Genomic DNA, 21,122 nt, shown 5'->3' with positions numbered 1-21,122 from the left:
ACAAATAGGGTAAAAAAAAAAGCGCTTAAATATGCAAATGAGGCATTATCTAATGCTAACTTATGAAATCTACAGACACAAATGGACAAAGCGAGGTAAAATAAACACCTTAAAGTGTATTTTGGTAGTTTTCTCTCCTCTAGTCTGAAAGTAGACATGGAAACAAAATATGAAAAGAAATGTGTCTCCTTAAAGGACCACTTTGTAACATTTAGGATGGTCTATGGCAGACATGCAATATAATGTTCATAGGTTTGTTTTCATTAGTGTGTAATCACCTGAAGATAAGAATTGATGTGTTTTTGTTACCTAGAATTAATAAAATATTGTTTCCACAGATGCCGTGAGTCGCCTTCCATGGAGACTGCCATGTTGAAGTGCCATGTTTCTACAGTAGCCCAGAACAAACCAAACACTGGCTGTGGATATGGACTCTCGTTTTTTGTGAGTTTAGCAGCCACCATACCTTCTCCCACACACTTCACAGCGTATTCTGATCCCAGGTTGTTAAATACAAATGCGAGCGGTGTTCAGTTATTTGCAATCTGCACTTCGCTAGATGCCACTAGATCCTACACACTGGTCCTATAACAACTTCTCCATTTCCAAACAGTGCAGTAGTGTTTCTATTGATCAAGCATATGAAAGCACAAAAGTGCATAAAAAAAGTGCATACTTTTATCATACTTTCATTATTATAGCAACTGATTGTAGATCAATGACTATAGTATATGCAATGTATGTACTGTATATATATTATAATATTGTAGTCATTGTTCTACAATCAGATGGATGTCAGTAGTTCTAAAAGTCATAGTAAATGTGGCAGCACATCCATGTTTGCTTATTGTGTGTCTTCTTGGCAGAATTTTTGTTCAACAGAGCCCATAAATGTAACACTGTTCGCAGGATAGTCTAAGGTCGGAGCCTCTAACCTGCACACTGATGTACAACATTTTCTGATTTATCAAATAAAGTGTTACAGACTGGCATGATAAAAATCTAAAATGCTTTTATTTAAAAATACAACAAAATACATTCACTGTGAAAACTGGGTAGAGCGGGTCGTCCACTAATTGGAAGGTTGTTGGTTCGATCCCCGGCTCCTCCTGCTGCATGTCTAAGTATCCTTGAGCAAGATGCTGTGCATTGGTGTGAGAATGTGCATGAATGAGTTGTTTGATGGAGTCACTGTGTGAATGTGTGTGGCACTTAGTGCTTTGAGTGGTCGGAAGACTAGAAAGGCACTATACAAGTCCATTTACCATTTACCAATTGTGAGTGCAAGGAACACCTTTAATCTACTTCTTATTTTGATGAAATGTTTGTAAAATAAAATAAATTCTTATTACATATGGGCTTAATGTTACAGTTTTCTAGTAAATGATGACCACTTATGAGCAAGTGCTGTCCTTTATTGTCAAGAAATCTCCTGGAAAATGTCCTGGCACTGTCCTGGAAAATTTGTTCTTAAAAAGAGTGGGAACCCTGAACCAAGCAAACTATGCAACTGTGCAACAGTGTACCCTGAACCAAATGGTAACTGGTAGTTAAAAACAACCATCCTGCACACTATACGAAACATGTGATTTGTAGAGCTAAAATATGCAAGAAAGAGATTGATTTTCATTGTTTTTTTCACAGGCTTCCTTACATTAATAATGCTGAACGCATTCCCAAAGGTTAAATATTTCTATGACATAATTATCAGTGCCCTCAAATCATCTTTTTACCAACAGCTTCAAATTATTGCCAACAGAAAGGGAGCTAGCTGCAATGTGGATATCTAATATCAATGTAACCAAGTTTCCTTCACAAGCAGAGATAATTGCGGACGGAGTGCTTTACCGAGCGGTCAGGGTGAGTTCATTGGCACCTGCTCTCCTCTCCTCACCAGTGTTTGGCAGAACAAAAGCAATGCTCTCTGGGTGATCAGGCCAGGCAAGGATCCTGCGCAGCAGGAGGGGTGGCGGCGCCTCATTAGGGCGCTTTTTTAACAAAGCACTTTCTCTCTGCGTTGCAGAGGCATGTACCCACAGCTCGACATTCCATGCTTTCCCTCTCAGCCCTAACAAAGGGATATAAATCTCCTTTGGGCAGGATAATTACCAAGATAATTTTATCCATAATGATGCTTGTCAGTCAGGAGTGCTGATGAAATTAAAGAACTTCTTCTCTGTGAAATTTCTCCCCCAGATTTATGTGCCAGGGGAAGAAGAAAAGGAAAAGAGTCTGAGAAACTTTTCCATCTATAATAGGCTGACTCCATAAATCCCTGCAGTGTTAACTGTGTGTACATTGCTCACCTGGCCTCAAGCCAAAAGTTGAGCTCACACCAATGTAAAACAAAGGTTACAGGTGAGCAAATGGTTGTTGTTCATATTATACTGACGTTACCTACAATGAGAAACCTGCTGTAGTGCTGTGGCAGAACAAAATGTACTCACTGTGTGGCTTCTGTCATCGGAGAACATCACTCAACTTGACAATTAATTTGCTGTTCACACACATGCTGGTAAATATGCAGACGTGTGTGGGCAGATCTTGGGAATCCAGGACAGGCCTTTAAACAAAACAGTGCACTCGATCATCATGTACTGTCAGAGAGGAAGCCAGAGGAAGTCAGCCCTCACCCTTGCTGGAGAGAAACTGCAAACTTTGATCTTGAATCTGAATTCTTCCAACTTGTCTTAGTGTTTTTTTTTAAAAAAGGGCTACTTAAATTATTTCTGAGCTGCTGTTATGAGGAATGGTGGCAAAGGTAAAGGCCTCCTGTGGATAAGAGGAGATAAAAGGGAAAAAACAAAAGACATCAATGCCTGAATGTTATAATATTTAGCATAAGCAGCGGCAAACATTTCTTCAAGGAATACATGTCTTGTGCTTTCTTTAAAAAAATTAAGGTGGTGGAATTGGGACCCTGTTACCCGTTGTATCACTCAACAAAGGCAACTGAACAATCGCTTATGTCAAAGTTTGACAATGACAGAATTAGAGCAGGGTTTTTCTCGGCTCCCTGTCCCCCACAGGGAACTTGGCACACACAACTCAGACAAGAAGTTTACTTTCGTTGTCATTTGAAATTACACTCATTTGCATTTTCTGGGAGAATGGGGCCACATGAAAAACAATGATGCCACCAAGCGGGGCGTAAAGAGATGTGACGCATCTTTGAAATGGAACCTTGGAGCACTTCAATGGAATGAGCTGTCTGGTGATCACCCCTGCAGGGTTTTAAAGAACCTGTAATTCAGGAGAAGGAGAAACTTCACCAGATGGCTTGTAGAGTTGTTCTTTCCTCCACTGCTTTCCTATCATCACGTCGTTCTGTCCATCCACCTCCGGTCATTGTGACATACTGTGAATTTAGATGCTCTTCACGTTCATCAGCAATTAAAGCACTAGTGTGTAGGATTCAGTGGCATCTAGAGGTGAAGTTGCAGATTGCAACCATTTGAAAATAGCTCAGCTGTCCGAGTGTATAGGAGTGACAACGGTGGCCATGAAATTCGTGAAAAATGCGAAAGGCTCTAACTAGAGCAGTGTTTGGTTTGTCCATTCTGGGTTACTGTAAAAATGTGGTGGTTCATCATGGCAGACTCTGTAGAAGAGAATGCGCTCCCTTTGTAGACAAAAACAGCTCATTCTAAGGTAACCAAAACCCAACAGTAATTTTATTCAGGTGATCATACACTAATACCTGAAACATGAAAAGATACCTATGAATATTATGTTCCATTTCTGTCATAGATCCTCCTAAATGTTACACACAGGTTCTTTAAATACAAATCATAACAAGCCCTGGCATTAAGAATGGAAGCAGGGAAAAACAACTAACAACTAAGTTAAAAAATACACCTACCAACACCTCTAAAGCTCACTATTTAACACAATGTATCTGCTTTGTTTAATCTGTAGAAGATTAAAAAGCCCAGTTTGTGGTTTCAGAGGGCAAAACACAGCTGGGCACAGTGACTGCACATAGCTTCCTGGATTCCTGTCATCACAGTACGGTTGCCAGGTTTGGTACTACTCTGCCTGTACAGAGACCAAAACCTGCGCTCACAAATCATATCTATACAATATCAGGGGCCACTGGACATGAATCATCATCAATCATGAATATGCAACAGCTGCCTGTTCAGTGGCAACATTTTCTTCACTCCGGGAAGTACTACATTCAAACCCTACATATATGAAGGCAGTTAAAGGGTGAAGGTGTCTGTACAAAGCACACAATGTTGACATCGTAAACCAGGATTCACATTCCACATATGGTAGTTTTAGGTAACCACTTTAGTTCAGTTTATATATATATATATATATATACATATATATATATATATATATATATATATATATATATATGATGATGTGACATATAGGATATATGGGGGAAAAAACTTCCCTCTCACCCTCTTGGGGTGGTATCTGTGTCATCCTCAAGCTTGGGTCCTCTACCAGAGGCCTGGGAGTATGAGGGTTCTGCGCAGTATCTTAGCTGTTCCTAGGACTGCGGCTTCTGATGTTGTTCCTGGGATCTGTTGGAGCCACTCCCCCAGTTTGGGGGTCACTGCCCCGAGTGCTCCTACTACCACGGTGATCACATCTATCACCACCGATTTCTTCTGTGTGTGTATATATATATATATATATATATATATATATATATATATATAAAGATATATATCTATTGTCAGAAACGGAATATAATATTCATAGGAATGTTTGTTGTGTATTTTCATTACCCTGGAATGAGACATACGAACATCGTTCTCGTCTTGGCATTTTTTTCTTTTTGGCAAGACTGTAGAATGGGCCCTTTAATTAGTTTTTTAACTTTAGTATACTTAGAAGTATTCAAAAGTACAACATTTCAAGCATGGTATCTTTGATACCTCTCTACTTTTTTAATCAATCATCATTTAACCATCGCCACTGTCTTTTCCTAACCTTAACCTGAAGTGCTTTAAGTTGTCTAAACATAAAGAGAACATTAATCATACTTTAGCTGTCCATACATCATCGGTGACCATTTTGCAAATGCATACAGTATCAATATTTTGTGGCGTTGAAGATAGTGTACATTCAATAAAATGTTTCCTCATTATGTTGATAAAAGTGTAATCAAGGCAGAATTACACTTCTTGCTCAATGTATTTGCTGTTGCAGATTAGTAGTAAATAGATTTAATGTCACAGAGACGAGGTTGGAAAGTGTCAATGTGGTATTACGTATAGCAATGCATCCTCATATTAATTCTGACATGAGCTGAAACTAAGACAACAGAAGCCTCTATAACTCTAAATATGTTGGTTTCCTCAGCTGAAGAACATCTGATTTTCTTCTCCTGTTCTCTTTCAGGGTCCTTACAAAGTCCATTTTTGTCCTAAAAACCACACAGCTGTGGTAGAGGTGCAGATTGTTCCTCAGCATGGATAACTTTTTCGCAGAAAAACATCTTAAAGAAGGGAAATGAAAGAAAAATCAATGAGAGTGGATTTTTTGTTTGAGCGGGCCAGTGTGAAAAATACAACCAAGCATTTCACATGCTGCTGAGGCCATGCTGACCTCCATACAGCCGGCAGATCAATGGATAGGACGGAGGCCACCAGGGTATTGATTGATTAATCAAAGCTAATGTTCTTTTGATCAGCAGGGCCGCCGTATTAACCAGCAAAGGCAAAGTAAAGCAGCATGTTTTATTTACTCGTTCAGGGTCCCTTGTTGACTCCTGCCACAGACTTCAAACAGACTGTGACAATGCTGTCAAAGCTGTGATTGATAGAAAAAGATTCCTCCAAATTCCCAGCAGATTAATTCAGCAGCGTGGATTTGTTTAATCAAAAGCAGTTTGCATTTTGTTAAAAAATCTCTGAAATCTCTGGGTTTTTTGTCCTTTTTAATGTGTGCTGATTTGTGTTCTTCCCACAGTTACAAAGACATTATTCTTTTTCCTTTACTTTTAATGTATTTATTACTTTTTTGGTTATTTATATCTGCAGATAAATGAGCACACAGTTTTCACTTAGTAATACCTCAATTTATACAATAAAAGTACAAAAAAGGGACACTGCTGCTAAAACGTCTGCATATCTAGCACTATAGAGGTCTAGCACAAATGACAAAAATAAGAATATTTCTAATTGAGAAATTCATCCAATCCAATCCAATCCAACTTTATTTGTTAAGCACTTTAAAAACAACCAAAGTTGACCAAAGTGCTGTACAGGAGAATAAATAAGACATCATAAATGTAAACAGTGATGGTGATGATGAAGACCACTGTGAGGAACATAGACAGTGATGGCGACAACACTGGAAAGTTCCCGTGGCAGATAACACGGACGAAGTCCGACGGCGACGAGCTCGATGTCCGGGCTGCAGACGCTCTTTCTCACAGACGTGCCCGGCGTTACACCACCTGTTGTTTATGAGCACGGACAGTCCCCCTCCTTTCTTCATGCCGGTCGCGGTGGTGTCCCTGTCGGCTCTAACCATCTGGAAGCCGGGAATGGTGACATTGGAGTCCGGTATCTGCTCGTGTAGCCACGTTTGTAGGGTTTAAAGCTCCTCTTCTTCATCCTCCGTTTAACCCCCGCTCTGCAGCCTCGCCGTCTCCTCAGCTCCTCCGGTATGGAGGGTCTCTCTCCAGTCAGGATGCCAGGGTGCCTCAGGGCGATCATCTGGTCGCGGGTGTAAACAATGCGACTCGCCGTCGCCATGGAGACCCGTGCAAACAAAAAATAAAAAGTGCTCAAAAACGCCTAAAAAGTATTAAGGCGACGTGAACAAAGTAGTAAGACAGTAAGAAAACAGTTAAAAATAGCAAAAAACACACTGAAAACACTGAAAACACACTAAAACTACAACAATGATAGGAGCTGCCATGACAGGCTGCCATTGTCGCCGGCGCCATTCCATAGTTGAACTATGAACCATGAACTTTGAATCAGCCCTGAAGACTTGTTTTTCCTGAAACATGAGATTAATTTTGCCATACTGGTGAGGATATTGCAAGACTATTCAGTGCAACTTCTATAGAGTCCCCAAAAGCCACGATGGACCATAACTTTTGCATTTCCTCATGTTCCAGTTAGTGCAGTGTTTCTCAAATGGGGTTACATTTACCCTGAGGGATACTTTAGCATACTGTGGAGGGTACTTGACATTTTTTAAAGAATGTTAATTTAAAAGATATCATTCATGCATTATTCCAATAGTGTACTATTAGTTCAACAAAAAATGTAAATCTAAGATACCATATTTTATTTTCAGCATTTCTATTTTCAATGTAATCATAAACTGTTGTGAACTGTTGACTGCAGTGATGGATTCTGAAAATTAGAATTTTTCATTTGAAAATGAAGCATTTAAGTGTTTTTCTTAATAAATTTCACACTAGTGGTGCGCATTGATGCATTTTTATACCAAAAATATTGGTGAGGGGTTGAAAAAATATTTCAAGGGGGGTTCAATAATGACAAACATATGGGAACAACTGTATTAATGCAAGGAATTCCACATTTTGGTCAATTGATCTGTTAATCCTCGCATAAATATACGAAACTGATTCTGTCTTTGTCTATAATGCTACTGTCCCCAAAAGACATATTACTTAAAAAAGGCAATTATCGGCCGACAGAACAGGAACATTTCAGTAGCCAAGATTTTTAAAACAAGTAAAAACATCAAGTCTCAAAGAACCCAAAGATATCTTAAAACTAGTGCTGCCAGTACAATTGCCTGGATACAAAGAAACATTTAAGACACATTTCACAAGAAAATTTTTTTAATTTCTCAATATGTAGGAAAAGAAAACAACATTAAGGCCATTGGTGATCAAGGTGAAAATGAGAAAGCTACTCTATGGCAAGATAACAAACAGTGCTATATAATAAAATAAAAAAAAACGCCCTGCTTATTTGGTTCCGAACAGTTCTCAGATCGACCCATACATACAGAGCTAGGCTCTGGATAGCGGTTTCTCCTTGCCTCCAGCTCTGTATTTAACACCCACTATGAAACACAATATAAAAAACATCCACACACTACAAACAATTTCAACCCATCTGTCACCACAACATGGCAAATTTTGTTGCTAGCAGTGGCAGTGGCTCTGGAGGTAGAGCAGGTTGTCCACTAATCTAATATGTCAAGATGTGCTTGGGCAAGACACTGACCCGTTAGTTGCTCCCAATGGACATGCGAGAACCTTGCATGGCAGGTCCGTCAGCATCAGTGTGTTTGTGTGTGTGAATGAAAGGCCATTTTTAAAGCACTTTATCCTTAAAGTAGAAAAGCCCTATATATGAGTGCAGTTCTCTTACCATTTACACTACAGATCATGAGGTAGACAACACGTACATTATCTGCAGCCATCTGTAAACAAGATTTGTATTCGAACCTGGTTTAATATAAGAGCCAAGTCCATACATAAAGCATTTCAAAACAAGGTTTTGTAGTATTTCTCAGGATGACCAAGACACAGGTTATTCACTGCCTCAAGGCCTCAATGAATCCTGGGCTGCGGCTAAATAACAGAACTAGTTTAAGGGAAACAGGAGAGAACAGCTATATGTGCTACTTGCAAGTCTCCCAAATGTTTGTCCTAGCATGTACAATGAGATAGAGCAGGCTCATGACCACAACAAGGTAATCAGAATCACACAGTATGTGTTGGATATTGTGGGGGACATCAGATAACAAATTTTATATTTTCTTTTTTCTTTCTTTCTTTTTTAAATTGTGGTGTAAATACTGTACAAAAGGAATCTCAAGAAAGTAAAAAAAAAAACAACTTTGTCTTAATAAGATATTACAGCCAATATTAAGCATTTATTGATTTAACCAGTAAGAAGTACCAACAATGGTTTGCATAATATCCTAGCAGAGGAACATGATTTTTTTCCTTATTTTAGGAGTAAGACCATTTGCACAACTTCTGAATTTAAGAGAAAGTAGTCTTGTCCCAGTGTTGTAAATGAAGCAGCTGTTTGTGTCGTTCATTATTTTAATAAAGAATGCAAAAAATAAGAATGCTTCTGCTTTAAAGAAATTGTGTATTGTTGTAAGGTTTTATTTTGGTAATTATTAATCTTAGATGAAGGTACAAATTCTGAAATTCAGCTAAATAAAGTAATCAAAAACTTATTTTAAGAAAGTCTACCTTAAATGACTTTTTTTTTTAGTTTTTCTAGTTTTAAGGCCCATTACAGTCTCTCATGGGCTAGATTTTAAGCTAGTTTTATTAATTCTAGCCAAGTAAAACTGGCTTACCCCATTGGCAGATTTTTTTGCTTTATAGAAAAAAAACAATTTTATTATATTTAAGAATTATATTATATTATATTTGGCTTTTTTCTAGAAGGGCTGTTTTTGCAGTGTGATGGAGGAATTCCCCACTCTGGTTTGTTATGCCACCGTGCTGTAATGAAGGGAATGACAAGGTCTTCTGCTGCACCCATGCAGTTCAGACCACCTCACTCTCCTGCTTTGTAAGTTGTTTGTAAGTTGTTTAATTTTTAATGATGCCTACAAGTGCAGATATTCAGGTCTTCCTTCACTTAAAGACCCCCTCCTCTTCCCCCTCCTGCACCTAAGTTTGTTCTCACAAACTTGACGGTATCTTGAAAGTGCTGCTTATAATTTCTGAGGTGAACTCCATCTTTCTTCATTTGAGAGGCCCCTCATTCCCTCCCCGCCCTTGAGTTTCTCCAATGTCAGCGCTCACTTCAAAAGCCTCGGAATGAGCTTTGAGCACTCCATTGAGATTTCCCATTGCAAACAATTATTCTGTCCATGGTTCTTTGACAGAGATTTCTCTAGATTTATATTACTAGACCATGAATCAAATATATCTCTGTCTCACAGGTGCCTCGTGCTTCACAGTGGTTATGCTATTGAACCAACCTTGAGCTGAATGTAGATTATTCTCTATAGAGGAATCTAGGAACACGTTTAATTCAAAACAGCTCAGTCAGGAGAGAGATTTAGAGAGCAGATTTAGGGGAAAAGAGTTTATATGTAGGAGATTTTTCATCTTTACTTGGTATCTTCACACCCAGAGTTTTTGGAAAGCCTAAGTTCGCAACTACTATGTAACTTATAATTCACTTTTTCTTCTTCCACCTTTCCCCTCTTTCCCTACTACCTCTCTGGCCTATGTACTTGGGATATCCACCTGGGCTGGGGGGTCTTTCATGGTGTAGCTGTATCATCCAAAATAGATAAGAAAGGCTTTCTGTTGCCACAGGAAGGCATTGTGAAGTCTCCCCAGCAGTGGTCCCAGCAAAGAGCCCATACAAGCAGCCAGTGAGAACAAGGGTTGGTGCTTTGAAAGAAGCTTCACTACAACACAGCATACTTCCCCCAGGTAACCACCCACGCTGAGACACACAGACGCTGCAGCCATGTCCTGGAGGAAAAATGAAACTGAGTAAACATGGCTGAATAAATAAATGCATCAACTTTCCTCATTCTGAATTTCCGATTATTGCTGGAGGACTCTCAGGTGAAGTTTGAAGCCAATCCAGGCTCACCTGAGACGTGTTGCAAAATAGGCCATTGTTGGTCAGACAAGCTCATGAATCCAAACAGATTTTACTGCAGTTTTTATACTAGTGAAAGCTAAGCTCATACCAGCATATGTAAAATACTTTTCCAAGTAACCAAAAAAGAGTTCATAATTCATCTTTTGACAGTTGTAATGTTGAGAAATCATATAATGGAAATGAAAATGGCCAACAAAACACCAGATCACTGATTGTTCAAGCAATTAAAGCCATAATATGTAACATTTCCTCCTAAACACTAGACCTATGTTTTATATGTAGCTACCATACACTTTTTAGTTCTTGGTGGTTTTTAAAGCTGCAGTGGGTAACTTTTATTAAAAAAAATAAAATAAAATGAAAAAGATCAACTATCTTCAAACAACCAACCCGAAGCATCTTTCTTCACTCTGATTGGTTGGTTTTGTTTTCAGGAGCCAGAGGAATACTTTTTTTTTTTTTTTTTACAGATTATCTATATGTATATGACAAAATTTAGTTTTATGAAAGTTAGCTTCTGCAGATTTAACTCCATAAAGGATTTAAGTCATCCGACGTCTGGATCTTAATTTTCAGAGAAACAAGCTGTGCTAACATTAGCAGCAGCTCGGGTCACAGCCCCTCCGGCACTTTTGTCTGCCCAACAGAATTGGAGAAACAATTCTTTTTAGGTGGAACTGCTTTATTCAGTGTTTTTACCGGTTCAAATGTACATGATGAATATAGCATTCTATTTTTTAAGGTTACTTTTATCTTCTTGTTTTTTCTTCTGCTGCTATAACAATTTCCATGTTTGTTTTATCTATATATGTGCCTTCATACAAGTTTTTCCACATGTGAAATAGTGTTCTACATGCAATACATTTACATGTGCTTGTAGTCAATAAACCAATCCAAAAAAAAAAAACTAATCAATCGATGAGAACTTTGTTAAAATATCTCATCTATAAAATCACAAACAAATCTAGACTGAATGAACTATTGCTATAGAGTCGGTGTACTGTAGATATCAACTGGTAGTAAACTGTGTCATTTTTCCACAGTGCACAGCTGTGTCTTGGAGCTAGGCTGAATCAATGCTGATCAACTTCTATAATGAAAGTGGGCTGTGAAAACTGTGTGCCAGTGTTTGTGGAGACAGGTGAGCCTGGACTGTTTTGATCTTTCAAACATGTATTCCATCTCTTCTATCACCACAAGGGAGCCTCCAACCAAGGTCAGTGCTCAAAGGCAGGGTGCACCCTGGGAAATGAGCCTGAGCAAGTGTATGCCAGCCTCCCGCTTTTGTGGGATCAGCACGGCATCAGAAGGATCGGACTGACACTAGTGAAGTCCCCCGGTATCACCTATCACTATCTGTTTCTGCCACAGAGGAAACCAAAGGCCTGCTCTAATTGTATCATTAATATCATTGCAGTCTGAGGGCCAATTATTCTCTCTTTGAGTTTCACCTGCCCCAACCTTGAATCAGGCACTGCTCGGATATATGAGCATAGACTGTGTTAGTGATGAAGGAGCTTTTTAGCCATCTGTGATCAAAGCTGTGTGTATCCTGGATACTGGCCTTAAGAGGCAGCCAAGTTCAACACACAGCAGTACAACAAACTACATTGTTTCCTTATGAGAAACCATTTACAGAGTATCTTATGATGTACATGCGAAGGCAGCCATGTGCTCGCACACATCTTGTTTTCATTATACCCCATCTGTTTTGAAACTTACATTTTGGATAACTGTACCTTTCTGAACTTTTTAATTTTGAAATTACGAAACGTATTTAATTCATTTTCCACATACACATCAGATCTTGTAATATAATATCTGACTACAGATAATTTTGGTGGGTTTTATTGCCTTTATCATAGTGACAGCTGAAGGCAGACAGGAAAGGGGGGCAGAGAGAGAGGGGATGACAAGCAGCAAAGGGTTGCAGGTCGGACTCGAACCCTGGACCGCTGCAGCAAGGACTCAGCCTTGGTACATGGGTCGCCAGCTCTACCAACTGAGCTATCCAGGCGCCCTAACTTCTTTTTCTTAGTTTGGTTGCAATGTTGAAATCTAGCCCTTTTTAAACCTAACCATTTGTATAGTTAAATCTTGACACATAGTATCAATTCAATTCAATTCAATTTTTGTACAGCGCCAAGTCATAACAGAAGAGAGAGAGAAAGAGAATGGGGTAAAGACAGAAGGACAGAGTCAGAGGTAATGACAGTAGGACAGAGACAGAGACAAAGGTGCAAAGGTGCACAGCAACAACAATAGCAACAACTACACTAATAGTAGTGACTGATGACGATGAACATGAAGAAGATGATGACGACAACGACAACGATGGGGCACAATGAGCAGGGATTATAGTAATAATAGTAACTGTAGTAATAATAATAGTAATAATAATATCAGTAATATTGGCAATGGCAGTCAAGCAGGACCATGGCAGGAGGCTCCACCAGGATCCATGAGAACCTGCGAGACGAGAAAGCACAAGAACTCCAGGGAAGAAGTGAAGTTAGTAACATGCATTAATAGGACATGAATGTGTGCAGAAAGAGAGGGAGAGGAAAAGAGGAGCTCAGTGCATCATGGGAAATCCCCCGACAGTCTAGGCCTACCTAAGGGATGGTTCAGGACTTGATGAGGGTTGACCAGACGTTGCTATATTTATTAGAAAAGTATTTACAGAACTGAACTTCAGATCAATGTTTAAAGAACAAGTTATAAATACATTATCTGTACCAGATCACTCAATATATACGTTAATCAGGGGCAGAATAGTGTGTGTCACTTTTATTGTTTGTCACAAGGATTAACGTGCCAATGCTATTAAGGCTAGAGAAGGACTTATTTATGTTTTATTTATGTGTTAAGTATACGATTTGTCATGCAACTCAAAGCCGATTCATGGGCCCCTGAGGTGCCATTTTGCCATGCTTATAGTGGACCCCTAGAAAATACGAAATTTTCGCCACAACTGACATGTGCACCGTGTTTTCAAGCATGGGAAAGCCTCCAGAAATGCAATTCAAAAGTTACTAAAAGAAAAAGAATCCTTCGAATTAACCTAGCCCCACCCGCCCCCATCATCCTGTGTGACTCCCCAGTTGACTCTGTGGAGTCCTTCCGCTTCCTGGGTACCATCATTACCCAGGACCTCAAGTGGGAGCTGAACATCAGCTCCCTCACCAAGCACAAAGCCCAGCAGAGGATGTACTTCCTGCAGCAGCTGGGGAAGTTCAACCTGCCAAAGACGATGATGGTGCACTTCTACACCGCCCTCATCAAGTCCATCCTCACCTCTTCCATCACCTGGTACGCTGCTGCCACTGCCAGGGACAAGGGCAGACTGCAGCGTATCATTTGATCTGCTGAGAAGGTGATCGGCTGCAATCTGCCATCCCTCCAGGACCTGTACGCCTCCAGGACCCTGAGGCGTGCAGGCAAGATTGTGGCTGACCCCTCCCACCCCGGACACAAACTCTTTGAAACACTTCCCTCTGTCAGGAGGCTGCAGTCCATCAGGACCAAAACCTCACGCCACAAGAACAGTTTCTTTCCGTCTGCAGCTGGCCTCATTAACCAGGCCCGGAACCCCCAATTGACACTGACTCTTAAACCCACCCTGTACGCATTTCTATCCTCATCCTTATCTTTATTTATTTATATTTCAAAAGTACTTTATTTTTGTGTGATTTTTGTGTGATTTTTGTATTTTATGCACAAATGCACCAAGACAAATTCCTTGTATGTGTAAAAACTTATTTGGCATGATTCTAATTCTGTTCCAAGAATCACCAACTCTGGTTTGGTCAAAATAAGCCAAACTGGCTATGTAAACAAACCATGGAGAGGCTGCAATAGCAATACAGGCAGAGGGAGTGTGACGTCATTCTCTGCTCAGCCACCATTACCAATATTCCAGTACTGTTTATGGTACAGTATTCAGAAAGATTAAAATACATTTGGCGAAAATAACTCCCTGGTATCAGTATAAAGTGGGCATGTCTGCAAAGGGGAAACTTATGGGTAGCCATAGAGCCCATTTTCATTCAGACATCCTGAGGCTATAGGTAATGGGATCCTTTGGAAAATGGCCATGCCATTATTACCATTGCCAAAATGTATCCTAACTTTAGTATTATTTAGCCACTATCCAAACATCTTAGCCTCACTCCAGCTTTAAAACAAAGTCCGCTATAGCTACCCAAAGACAATGTGGAGTAGAAGTGTTAATGGTGAAATTTTATTTCAGGGGTGTTAGCAAATAAGCAAAATATGGTCTCATTAACCATGTCACGTGATATTATATTTTGGAATTCACTCGTGTCTATAATGGGAATTATATATATCGTGTTATATATATCATGTCAAGATTTTGTCCAGAATGACCATAAGCAGTCCAGCCAAATACTAGATTTCGAACTATTCTTGTTTCCTCCTCATCTCACTGGATACATCAGTGCACTGCTCACTGATAACAGGTCTGCTCACTGCTGACATGCCTGCTCCATCACAGCTGACACATGATTTGCTGATCATCAGTCTGCTACATTAGCTGCCATTTATTTTCTCATCACATAATTTTAGCCTCTGTAACACCACCAGCTTCTGTCCTGGAGGTAGCTGATAAATATTTTTAGCGAAAAAGAGAATTCATCAGAAGTTTTGTTGAAGCTTTTATTACTTGTGAAGATGATTTATGTTTGGTGACTGATTCAACATTTGACCTTGATTTACATATCTACGGATGAATTATTGAATTTGTTAGATGTCCTGGGAAAACGAAAAAATATAAAAGACAAATATGTCTTTAACAGCATTTAGTTGTTTTTCCCCCCTGGATCAATATATATATATATGACTAAATATAAAATGATACTTCACCTACTGGACATGAGAACAGATCAGTCACACACACTGACATCACCCCTCAGCAGTGACGGCCAATAGCAGAGCTGCATCCTGGGATATTAATAAAAGCATGTACATGATTTTTCTTCTGCAGCCACAAACAACATAACAAATCAGAGCTGTGGCTCATAATGGATAGTCAGGCTGACACTGACACTGTCAGCCGCCCGGCAATTTTTCCCTCATCATAAACTACACGTGGGGCACAGAAACTGTTGTTTTTCACACCTGCTTCAGGCTAAAGAAACACTGATGAATTAAACAACAGGAAACCAATCAATCTGAGCAAGTTGATTTGTCAGGTGTGAGCAACTGGATTGCCACCTGGTGACAAATTCAGCCCTGCCTGCTGCTGGGTGTTCATCCAAACCAATAGAAACCTCTCAGAGAGGGAAAGTGCAAACAGACCTGCACACTATCAAATAATGCACTTTTCAATTCACATCAAACACCTTCCTCATGTTCTTCAACCACCAGCACATCCCAGTCTCATCCAGTTCGCCAGTACCAACATTTTGTCACGCCTCGTCTCATACTGATATATGAGGTACCCCTTAGCATCTGAGAGGCACTGGGCTGTCAGAAAACCTTTAGTAAGTCAGGTGGCGTGGTATAAAGAGCAACAAAGTCCAAATTGGGAGGTGGTTGTGGTGGATGGACGGGCCAAACAAACATAGGACTTTCACCAAGAAGACTGCTGTTCATGTTACACAAAAAGTTAAAATTGACTAGGTATGATTTCATTTCAATTCAGTTTTATTTGTATAGCACCAATTCATAACAAAAGTTATCTCATGACACTTTTCAAATAAGTAGGTCTAGACCGAAAATAACAATCTCTATGTTTTGTCTGTATGTAAAAATTGGGGTTATTATCAGGATTACAATTTTAAAATAAAAATTAATACCATGCACATGCACAGTGCACACACATTACAGTTCTCGTCTTGCAGGTTCTCATGGATCCTGGTGGAGCCTCCTACCATGGTCCTGCTTGACTGCCATTGCTAATATCACTGATATTATTGTTATTATTATTATAAGTATTATTATTGCTACGGTTACTGTTGTTGCTGCTGTCACTGCTCACTGTCCCCCATCGTTGCTGTTGTCATGTTCGTCATCATCAGTCACCACTATTAGTGTAGTTGTTGCTACTGTTGTTGCTGTGCACCTGTCTGTCTGTGTCTCTCTCTCTCTCTCTCTCTCTCACCCCAACTGGTCGAGGCAAACGACCACCCACCTAGAGTCGAAGGGTCTGTCCTAGGTTTCTGCCTTTTAACAGGCAGTTTTTCCTTGCTTGCTCATGGTGGTACTGTTAGGTCTCTGTAAATGTTATAAGGAGTTCGGTCTAGACCTGCTCTATCTAAGAGTGTACTGAGATAACTTCTGTTATGAATTGGCGCTATACAAATAAAATTGAATTGAATTGAATTTAATTCTTCATGAGTCTCACAACAGCAGACTGGCAGCTCTACCAGGTGAGCTACCAGGACACCTCCATTATTTTGTCTATTAAAGCAGAAAAGGGAAAAACATCTCAATACACTGAGCAGAGGACACATTGTTGATGCCAGAAATCTTGGTTGGGGCAGTACGCATGCACACACAGCAACCAGCAGTGAGAGAGTTTTTACCTGTCCTTTACTCAACGCAGTTTAAAAATAACTTTGTGCTGTGTTATTACAACTTGTTGATCTGAATGATAGCTACTAGAACAGAGTTTTTCCCTTATTAGGGACTGAGCCAGTATCAACTGTAAGGTCCCTATTGTATTTGCTAAAGTTATTATTATTTTTAGCCCAGTTCACTGCATTTTTAATCCCCTGAACATATACGAAAAGTCAATTTTATTTGGGAAAGTTGTCAGGCCTGGTGAAAAATTGGATATTCTATGTGTCGCTTTCGGTTCAGCCACTAGGTGGCGCTACTATTAAGAAAAGTGCGTTTAGGCTAATAACTCCCACATCGTTTGTCGCACATTCAAAAACCTTACATCCACACGTTCAGTGAATGGAGCTGCATCTCCCCATATACGCCACGCCCATTTCCGCCTATAATTTTATTTCGCTGGAGCTCAAAATGTCCTTAAACTACTTTTTCGTATTCCTCCTATGCGCTTTTGTCCGATTCGCACAAAACTTTTTACATAGCATCTGGGGACCGTCCTGGCAAAAAAAGCAATTTAAAAATTTGGATATTTCAAAAAAATAAGCACGTCCTTTAGATTTTTCGTCAAAGAAAGACGTGGAGCATTTCTCCACAGTGGTATTTCCGATTGACACCAAACTTGGGTCCATAGTTCCCCATGTCTTCCTCAGGCATCGTGCACAATTTCAGGCCATCGGCACAAGGTGGCGCTCTTTAAAATGAAGAAGTTTATATCTCCACATCGGCACGTGTGATTAAAACGAAACTTGGCGCGATGATTGCCCATGGCTCCCTGAGGCTTGCTAAAAACAGTGTCAACAATCTGCCACTAGGTGGCGCTCTGGTGGCATGGTAAATCACGGTGCAGAGACCATAATACTTTCAGAGAAAAAAAAAATGCACAGGGCACGTATAGGCTGTTGCCTGTAGCTCACATACCAAAAATGTGTTTGTCATGTTTGTAGCGCCCCCTACAGTACTTCAAAAAAGCAGCCCCGGCGCCACATTTCACCGATATGTATGAAACTAAGTAGGCACGTGTAACGTCCAAGACCTACAGAAAAGCCTCTTGGACCCATACCCCCAAGCCCACGGGAAGTCGGCCATTTTGATTTCAAAATTGGTCAGTACAATCAAAACAAACTGTAGATGAAAAGTTGCGTTATTTGTGACTGTGACAACTTGTCGAATTCAGCCGTTTCGCCATAAAACAGTATTCATAACTTCAGTGTGCAATGTCCAATCTCCAATAAACTTAATATATTCTGTTACAGTCTCGCCCTGAACACGTCCTCATAACTTCAGCATATATGGTCCAATCTCAATGAAACTTCACGTTTGATAACAGTCCCGCCCTGAACATGTCTACATGACAATATTCAGACATAGTGATAACGCCACCTACTGGCAACAGGAAGTAAGCGCTGCGTGTCGATTTTGAGCTGATTTACGTGAAATTTTCATGTTGTGCTCCGCACGTGTTATGACGGCACGTGACGCGGCCGCAGCACGCCCCGAGTTGTGTTGAGTGCAAAGTCCCGCCCAATGCTGCTTGCAGCTTTAATTTACCTTTATTTCTTTTATCTTATATAAACGATGACCTTTATCGTTTTTCATGTTTGTATCATGCTTGTCAGTTGTCTGAGTTGTTTGCTGGTTTTGCATTTTTGTCAAGATGAGTCTTTGTCTTTTATTGTAAACTAAATCTACCTATGGGTCCAAGGTAACATTGTTCTGCTGTCGTAAAAGTCATCTTATTGAAATTTCTCTTGTCAAGTTATGGGGGAGAGGGATTGGTGAAAATTGTAAATAAAAAAAGAAGAAATCTGTAAAATTAACAGGAAAAACTTTCAGATTTTTTGTTTGTTTGTTTGTGTGAGATGTGATGATCACCCTGCCAATTGGTAAATACGTAGTTTGTAGCAGAGATCTCTGGAATAAGTTTCCTCCATGAAAAAATAAACATTCTTAGCCAAATGAAATCATTGTAAACCTACAAGCATGAAACCTGAGCAAGTGATGTTTAATGATCCTATAGCAGTTTACTACTATGCTCTGTGAGTGTGTGTGTGTGTGTGTGTGTGTGTGTGTGTGTGTGTGTGATAGGGATCTTTATGGATGGACCGGGGAATCAATCAAGCAGAATCAAGTCCCAGCCTCATGTGCCTCTGTCTTATCAAGTGGCAGCACGCTGACCGATGGTCCAGATTTAAGATGATCTACATGCCTTTACGCAAGTGGGACTAATCCATCAAGAGCAGACGCTCACTCCATCATCCCTGCTTACACTTGGGGGGGGCATTATCCCCCAGGAGGAAACAAAGAGTAAAAAAAAATCTGCAAAGCCATTGTACAGTTTGCATAATTTTTTAACCAGAGATAGCATCATAAACTGTTTCACGTTATAAATCTAACAATCTGACACCTGCATTTAAAGTCAAAGTTCCAGTGCAAAATACAACTCAATTCAATTCAATTCAATTTTATTTGTATAGCGCACAATTATAACATTATCTCAGGACACTTTTCAAATAGAGCAGGTCTAGACCAAACTCCTTATAACATTATTTACAGAGACCCAACAGTACCACCATGAGCAAGCACTTGGCGACAGGGGCAAGGAAAAACTTCCTTTTAAGAGGCAGAAACCTTGGACAGACCCTTCCGCTCTAGGTGGGTGGTCGTCTGTCTCGACCAGTTGGGGAGAGAGAGAGAGAGAGAGAGAGAGAGATACAAGGACTGCAAATAGTCAAAAGAATATGCCCTGTCTTTTCCTAAATCCTTATCTAACCTGGGGGGAAAATGTCATGAGATCAAGGAAAAATGTGAAAGAGAATATATAAGGACTTAAGAAAAAACAACTGCAGTGCTATGAGAAGCCAACTGCACGTACACAAAGCTTTCTTTTTTGTTATTAACGTTATTGTTCTTTAACATGGGTACACAAACAAATACCCAACAATTAACCACCACCCTTTGCGGCAACCCAGTCCACATTACAATTGGCCTTAGCAAGAAAATGGATATAAAAGTTATTTAATACAATCCAAGTAAGGTTTCCTGTCCAAATCAGAATCACACCTCTATAGAAATTATGTTTTCAATTCATACAAACGGTGTGTTTAATCATCAATTACTAAGTAAGTAACAACAAAATAGATTTTGTTGAAAATAAAAACAAAACAAACAGGAAATGTTGAAATAATGACATAAAATTGATATACAGAATATAACTAGAGAAAGTTGAGCTGGTTATGGTAGATTATCATCATCAAAATGTAATAATACGGACAACAAAGACCCCCACCAATATCCTTACTACACAGAGCTGACTTTTTTGGGTCAATCTTATTTATGAATTGAGGTGATATCTGAAGGCAATGTAGAAATTTGAATTGTAATTCCTTTGTTATATACATATGGATGTTATTATATAGCTCCCATATATCTGTAGTTTCACAGTTTTACATAAAAAATCTATAGGAAATATGTATAATGCAATATATAATAACAGTGTAATGACTAAATTCTAATAATGGTTACTAATAATGCTGAGAACTGGATCCAGGAATAAGTGTATACAGAATAACAGTATAGTATACAGTATAAAAAGGGTTTGTCCTTTAGGAAGTATAAATGTGCTCTGTACATTCCAGCATTCCATGGAAAGTTTGTCTTGATGGTGGTGCTGAGGACCACAAACCCCAGCAGCAAACATCAAGGAAATCCAACCAGTTTGAGATACTTTGTCACAAAATTTTTGTCAAGAGGGCATTTTGACCCAGCAATGGCCCTAAAGATGGTAAAATCATTACAAATCATCCTTTGGAAGGTTCTAAATATCCACAGCAAAATTATTGGCAGTCTAGTTGAATAAGATATGTTGCTCTGGACCAAAACATTAAACGGAAGATAGGGTGAAATAATGCAGCTGACAGAAAAATCATGTTCTTGCTTTGGGATATTTGTGACAGCACAGGCCACACTTCTGCAGAATAGCATTCAAAG

General features: G+C 39.6%; 1 protein-coding gene across 2 annotated transcripts in view; it reads left to right on the top strand.

Annotated features, from left to right (window-relative positions):
* tmem121b (transmembrane protein 121B) overlaps positions 1 to 21,122 on the top strand; it is a 616,846-nt gene that overhangs the window by 437,500 nt on the left and 158,224 nt on the right. The window lies entirely within an intron of this gene.

The sequence above is a fragment of the Dicentrarchus labrax genome, unplaced genomic scaffold (genome assembly GCF_905237075.1).
Source record: "Dicentrarchus labrax unplaced genomic scaffold, dlabrax2021, whole genome shotgun sequence".
NCBI lineage: Eukaryota > Metazoa > Chordata > Actinopteri > Moronidae > Dicentrarchus > Dicentrarchus labrax.
Note: the sequence above shows the minus strand (reverse complement) of the source record. Positions and strands in the feature narration are given on the sequence as shown.